The sequence below is a fragment of the Musca autumnalis genome, unplaced genomic scaffold (assembly GCF_047663935.1).
Source record: "Musca autumnalis isolate F117 unplaced genomic scaffold, ASM4766393v1 scaffold_4, whole genome shotgun sequence".
Classification (NCBI taxonomy): Eukaryota; Metazoa; Arthropoda; class Insecta; order Diptera; family Muscidae; genus Musca; species Musca autumnalis.
The window spans coordinates 208,489,891-208,497,340 of record NW_027411977.1 but is presented as its reverse complement, the minus strand read 5'-3'; the positions used below and the strand labels follow the sequence as shown (position 1 = coordinate 208,497,340).

General features: G+C 29.7%; 1 long non-coding RNA gene across 1 annotated transcript; it reads right to left on the bottom strand.

Moving 5' to 3' along the window:
* Positions 1 to 6,480: 6,480 nt before the first annotated feature.
* Positions 6,481 to 6,908, bottom strand: LOC141402735 (uncharacterized). The gene is made up of 2 exons (XR_012412705.1): positions 6,648 to 6,908; positions 6,481 to 6,583 (listed from the first exon to the last, which is right to left on the bottom strand). It is a non-coding gene; the product is annotated as an uncharacterized lncRNA (long non-coding RNA).
* Between the last annotated feature and the right edge of the window lie 542 nt (positions 6,909 to 7,450).

The following is a 7,450-nucleotide window of genomic DNA, read 5'->3' as shown; positions in this document are numbered from 1 at the left end:
AAGTATATACAACGAACTTTCGATAGAAATTATCAGTTCAACGAACTTTTTCTATAGAAATGGTCAATTCACCGAATTTTTCCATAAAAAAACCCAATTCAGGACAAATTTTTTATAGAAAAAATTCGCTGAAGTCACTTCAGCCATCTTTTTCTGTACAAAAATTCATTTCAGCCAACTTTTTCTATAGAAAAATTCCCTTCAGCCAAATTTTTCTACAGCGAAGTTTCTCCATCGAAAAATTCAACTTAACGAACTTTTTCCAACTCAGCGAACTTTTTCCATAGAAAAACTCAATTATAAAAGTAGCTTATTTATCACAAATCAGCAATTTTATTATTCTCTATAAGTCAAGTGAATCAAATTTATCTATAAAAAAGAAATTCTGCGACTTTTTTATAGAAAGTGTCAATTCAGCGAACTTTTTCTATAGAAAACGTCAATTCAGCGAACTTTTTCTGTAGAAAAAGTTAATTCAGCGAACTTTTTTCTGGAGAAAAAATAATTTAGCCATCTTTTTCTATAGAAAAGGTCAATTCAGCGAACTTTTTCTATAGAAAAAGTGAATTCAGCGAACTTTTTCTATAGAAAAAGTGAATTCAGCGAACTTTTTCTATAGAAAAATTGAATTCAGCGAACTTTTTCAATAGAAAATTCGGCGAACTTTTTTCTATGGAAAAAGTCAATTCGCCGACCTTTTTTATCAATCAATCAATTAAATCAATTAAAATTTTTCTATAGAAAAAGTCAATTCGGCGAACTTTTTCAATAGAAAAAGTCAATTCAGCGAACCTTTTATACAGAAAAAGTCAATTGAGCAAACTATGTCTATAAAAAAAGACAACTCAGTGAACTTTTGCTATAAAAAATGTCAAATGTCTCTATAGAAAAAGTTAGTCCATCTACATTTTTCTGTCTTTTAACTTTTTCTATAGAAAAAGTCAATTCAGCGGTCCTTTTCTATAGAAAAAGTCAATTTAGCGGTCTTTTTCTATAGAAAAAGTGAATTCAGCGAACTTCGACATTTTTTAATAGAAAAAGTCAACTCAGCGAACTTTTTCTATAGAAAAAGTCAATTCGGCGAACCTTTTCTATAGAAAAAGTGAATTCAGCGAACCTTTTCTATAGAAAAAGTGAATTCAGCGAACTTTTTCTATAGAAAAAGTCAACTCAGCGAACTTTTTTTTATAGAAAAAGTCAACTCAGCGAACTTTTTCTACAGAAAAAGTCAAATCAGCGAACTTTTTATATAGAAAAAGTCAACTCAGCGAACTTGTCAATTCGGCGAACTTTTTCTATAGAAAAAGTCAAATCAGCGAACTTTTTCTATAGAAAAAGTCAATTCAGCGAACTTTTTCTATAGAAAAAGTCAATTCAGCGAACTTTTTCTATAGACAAAGTAAATTCAGCGAAATTTTTCTATAGAAAAAGTCAATTCAGCGAACTTTTTCTATAGAAAAAGTCAATTCAGCGAATTATTTCTATAGGAAAATCAATTCAGCGGACTTTTTCTATAGAAAAAGCTAATTCAGCCACCTTTTTCTAAGAAAAATCAATTTAAAAAGTAAATTCAGAAAATTTTTCCTTCGAAAAATTAAATTCAGCTACATTTTTCTGTCGAAAACAATCAATTCCATAGCAACATTCAGCGAACTTTTTCTATAAGAAAGTCAATTCAGCGAACTTTTGCTATAGAAAATTCCAATTCAGAGAACTTTTTCAATTCAGCGAAATTTTTTTAACAAAAAGTCAATTCATGGGGCATGAAAAGTCAATTCAGCGATCTTTTTCTAAGAAAAAGTCAATTCAGCGAACTTTTTCTATATCAAAAGTCAATCCAGCCAACTTTTTCTATAGACAAAGTCAATTCAGCCAACTTTTGCTATAGAAAAAGTCAACTCGGCGAACTTTTCCTATAGAAAAAGTCAATTCGGCGAACTTTTCCTATAGAAAAAGTCAATTCGGCGAACTTTTTCTATAGAAAAGTCAATTCAGCGAACTTTTTCTATAGAAAAAGTCAATTCAACGAACTTTTTCTATAGAAAAAGTCAATTCAACGAACTTTTTCTATAGAAAAAGTAAATTCAACTAACTTTTTCTATGGAAAAGATTCAATTCAGCGATCTTGTCAATTCGGCGAACTGTTTCAATAGAAAAAGTCAATTCAGCGAACCTTTTATACAGAAAAAGTCAATTGAGCAAACTATGTCTATAAAAAAAGACAACTCAGCGAACTTTTTTTTATAGAAAAAGTCAACTCAGCGAACTTTTTCTACAGAAAAAGTCAAATCAGCGAACTTTTTATATAGAAAAAGTCAACTCAGCGAACTTGTCAATTCGGCGAACTTTTTCTATAGAAAAAGTCAAATCAGCGAACTTTTTCTATAGAAAAAGTCAATTCAGCGAACTTTTTCTATAGAAAAAGTCAATTCAGCGAACTTTTTCTATAGACAAAGTAAATTCAGCGAAATTTTTCTATAGAAAAAGTCAATTCAGCGAACTTTTTCTATAGAAAAAGTCAATTCAGCGAATTATTTCTATAGGAAAATCAATTCAGCGGACTTTTTCTATAGAAAAAGCTAATTCAGCCACCTTTTTCTAAGAAAAATCAATTTAAAAAGTAAATTCAGAAAATTTTTCCTTCGAAAAATTAAATTCAGCTACATTTTTCTGTCGAAAACAATCAATTCCATAGCAACATTCAGCGAACTTTTTCTATAAGAAAGTCAATTCAGCGAACTTTTGCTATAGAAAATTCCAATTCAGAGAACTTTTTCAATTCAGCGAAATTTTTTTAACAAAAAGTCAATTCATGGGGCATGAAAAGTCAATTCAGCGATCTTTTTCTAAGAAAAAGTCAATTCAGCGAACTTTTTCTATATCAAAAGTCAATCCAGCCAACTTTTTCTATAGACAAAGTCAATTCAGCCAACTTTTGCTATAGAAAAAGTCAACTCGGCGAACTTTTCCTATAGAAAAAGTCAATTCGGCGAACTTTTCCTATAGAAAAAGTCAATTCGGCGAACTTTTTCTATAGAAAAGTCAATTCAGCGAACTTTTTCTATAGAAAAAGTCAATTCAACGAACTTTTTCGGCGAACTGTTTCAATAGAAAAGTCAATTCAGCGAACTTTTTCTATAAAAAAGTCAATTCAGCGAACTTTTTCTATAGAAAAAGTCAATTCAACGAACTTTTTCTATAGAAAAAGTCAATTCAACGAACTTTTTCTATAGAAAAAGTAAATTCAACTAACTTTTTCTATGGAAAAAGTACGCTGAATTGACTGTTTCTATAGAAAAAGTCAATTCAGCGCACTTTTTCTATAGAAAAAGTCAATTCAGCGCACTTTTTCTATAGAAAAAGTCAATTCAACGAACTTTTTCTATAGAAAAGATTCAATTCAGCGATCTTGTCAATTCGGCGAACTGTTTCAATAGAAAAAGTCAATTCAGCCAACTTTTTCTATAGAAAAAGTCAATTCAGTGAACTTGTCAAGTCAGCCAACTTTTTCTATAGAAACAGTGAATTCAGCGTACTTTTTCCATAGAAAAAGTCAATTCAGCGAACTTTTCTATAGAAAAAGTCAATTCAGCGAACTTTTTCTATAGAAAAAGTCAATTCAGCGAACTTTTTCTATAGAAAAAGTCAATTCAGCGAACTTTTTCTATAGAAAAAGTCAATTCAGCGAACTTTTTCTATAGAAAAAGTCAATTCAGCGCACTTTTTCTATAGAAAAAGTCAATTCAGCGAACTTTTTCTATAGACAAAGTCAATTCAGCGAACTTTTTCTATAGAAAAAGTCAATTCAGCGAACTTTTTCTATAACAAATGTTAATTCAACGACCGACTTTTTTATAGAAAAAGCTAATTCAGCGACCTTTTTCTAAGAATAATCAATTAAAAAGTAAATTCAGTAAAATTTTTCTATCGAAAAATAAAATTCAGCAACATTTTTCTGTCGAAAACCATCAATTCCATAGCAAAATTCAGCGAACTTTTTCTAAAAGAAAGTCAATTCGGCGAAATTTTTCTATAGAAAAAGTCAATTCAACGAACTTTTTCTATAGAAAAAGTCAATTCAGCGAACTTTTTCTATAGACAAAGTCAATTCAGCGAACTTTTTCTATAGAAAAAGTCAATTCAGCGAACTTTTTCTATAGAAAAAGTCAATTCAGCGAACTTTTTCTATAGAAAAAGTCAATTCAGCGAACTTTTTCTATAGAAAAAGTCAATTCAGCGAACTTTTTCTATAGAAAAAGTCAATTCAGCGAACTTTTTCTATAGAAAAAGTCAATTCAGCGAACTTTTTCTATAGAAAAAGTCAATTCAGCGAACTTTTTCTATAGAAAAAGTCAATTCAGCGAACTTTTTCTATAGAAAAAGTCAATTCAGCGAACTTTTTCTATAGAAAAAGTCAATTCAGCGAACTTTTTCTATAGAAAAAGTCAATTCAACGAACTTTTTCTATAGAAAAAGTCAATTCAACGAACTTTTTCTATAGAAAAAGTCAATTCAACGAACTTTTTCTATAGAAAATGTCAATTCAACGAACTTTTTCTATAGAAAAAGTCAATTCAACGAACTTTTTCTATAGAAAAAGTCAATTCAACGAACTTTTTCTATAGAAAAAGTCAATTCAACGAACTTTTTCTATAGAAAAAGTCAATTCCACGAACTTTTTCTATAGAAAAGATTCAATTCAGCGATCTTGTCAATTCGGCGAACTGTTTCAACAGAAAAAGTCAATTCAGCGAACTTGTCAAGTCAGCCAACTTTTTCTATAGAAACAGTCAATTCAGCGTACTTTTTCTATAGAAAAAGTCAATTCAGCGAACTTTTTCTATAGAAAAAGTCAATTCAGCGAACTTTTTCTATAGAAAAAGTCAATTCAGCGAACTTTTTCTATAGAAAAAGTCAATTCAGCGAACTTTTTCTATAGAAAAAGTCAATTCAACGAACTTTTTCTATAGAAAAAGTCAATTCAACGAACTTTTTCTATAGAAAAAGTCAATTCAACGAACTTTTTCTATAGAAAAAGTCAATTCAACGAACTTTTTCTATAGAAAAAGTCAATTCAACGAACTTTTTCTATAGAAAAAGTCAATTCAACGAACTTTTTCTATAGAAAAAGTCAATTCAACGAACTTTTTCTATAGAAAAAGTCAATTCAACGAACTTTTTCTATAGAAAAAGTCAATTCCACGAACTTTTTCTATAGAAAAGATTCAATTCAGCGATCTTGTCAATTCGGCGAACTGTTTCAATAGAAAAAGTCAATTCAGCGAACTTGTCAAGTCAGCCAACTTTTTCTATAGAAACAGTCAATTCAGCGTACTTTTTCTATAGAAAAAGTCAATTCAGCGAACTTTTTCTATAGAAAAAGTCAATTCAGCGAACTTTTTCTATAGAAAAAGTCAATTCAGCGAACTTTTTCTATAGAAAAAGTCAATTCAGCGAACTTTTTCTATAGAAAAAGTGAATTCAGCGAACTTTTTCTATAGACAAAGTCAATTCAGCGAACTTTTTCTATAGAAAAAGTCAATTCAGCGAACTTTTTTCTGGAGAAAAAATAATTTAGACAACTTTTTCTATAGAAAAGTTCAATTCAGCGAACTTTTTCTATAGAAAAAGTCAATTCAGCGAACTTTTTCTATAGAAAAAGTCAATCCAGCGCACTTTTTCTATAGAAAAAGTCAATTCAGCGAACTTTTTCTATAGAAAAAGTCAATTCAGCGAACTTTTTCTATAGAAAAAGTCAATTCAGCGAACTTTTTCTATAGAAAAAGTCAATTCAGCGAACTTTTTCTATAGAAAAAGTCAATTCAGCGAACTTTTTCTATAGAAAAAGTCAATTCAGCGAACTTTTTCTATAGCGAACTTTTTCTATAGAAAAAGTCTATTCAGCGAATTTTTTCTATAAAAAATGTTAATTCAACGACCGAATTTTTTATAGAAAAAGCTAATTCAGCGACCTTTTTCTAAAAATAATCAATTTAAAAAGTAAATTCAGTAAAAATTTTCTATCGAAAAATAAAATTCAGCAACATTTTTCTGTCGAACACCGGCGAACTCTTTTCTAAAGAAAAAGTCAATAAAGCGACCTTTTTCTTAGAAAAATCAATTCAGGGAACTTTTTCTATAGAAAAATCAACACAGAGAACTTTTCTATCGAAAAATTAAATTCAGCTAAATTTTTTGTCGAAAAAAATCAATTCCATACCAAAATTCAAGGAACTTTTTCTATAAGAAAGTCAATTCATGGAACTTTCTCTAAAGAAAAAGTAATTCCGCGAACTTTTTCTGTAGAATAAGTCAATTCATCCAACTTTTTCTATGGAAAACTCAACTCAGCGAACTTTTTCTAGAGAAAAAGTCAAGCCAGCGCAGTTTTCTATAGGAAAACTCAATTCAGCTAAAATCAATTCAACAAACCTTTCCTACAAAAAATCAATTTAGAGAATTCAGAAATTAAATATGATGTTTTTATTTTTTTTTTAATTTAACTTTAAATTATTTTTATTGATTTTCACATTACTGAACTTGAATTTTGTAAAGCGACTTATGCTCAACCTCTGCATTTAACCTGACAAAAAAGATAAAATATTAAAACTAGAAGTTAACAATAATTAGTGTACAATGTAACATACCGATATGACGCTTATCTCCACAAGTGTATTTGCCACAATTGTCTAATGTTCGGACATCCTCTTTCGCATTAGAAATTGCTACATTTCCCAAGAGGAATGTCAAAACTAAAACTGCCAGTGGTAAAAAATTTAAAATTTCCATTATAGGTTTAGTTTTTCTTTGTTGCGAGACGAAATGAAATCGTTGTGCTTTCAATAAAGTTTACAATCAACTGATAAAGTCCAGCGGATATCACTCACGTTATTACAAATTATTAGTTCGATTAGTAAACGTTTGTTTGAGCATTTATATGAACAATAGTTTGTGGTTAACACTTTGAAATAAATAAAGGTATAGGTCAGCCACATAAGGAATGGAATGTTGACACAAAGGTTTGTGCCATATCAGAATTAAACAGCTTCTAATGATTTCTTAGAAATCATCAGTTCTGTTCTGACGAACTATGTATGTATGTCCAATGTCATTCAAGGTTAAACTTATTAATAAAAGCAATATTTATTATGTTCTAATGTCATATCACTTTTTCATATGACCAGTAATAGGTTAAACATAACGTATTAAACAACGGCTTAAAAATTTCGCAAGTCAATATGTAACCAAAGCAATTCTATTACATTTTACAATATTCCTTGATTTTTATACCATTCACCATAGTATGGAGGGAATATTAAGGTTGTTTTTCCGTTTGTAACGCATTGAAATAATCATTTGCGACTTTATAGGGTCTTGATTAGGGTGAAATTCTGAGTCGATCTATGACTGTCCGTCCGCAAAGGTTTCTCTGTCCGTTTGTGGTAATCAC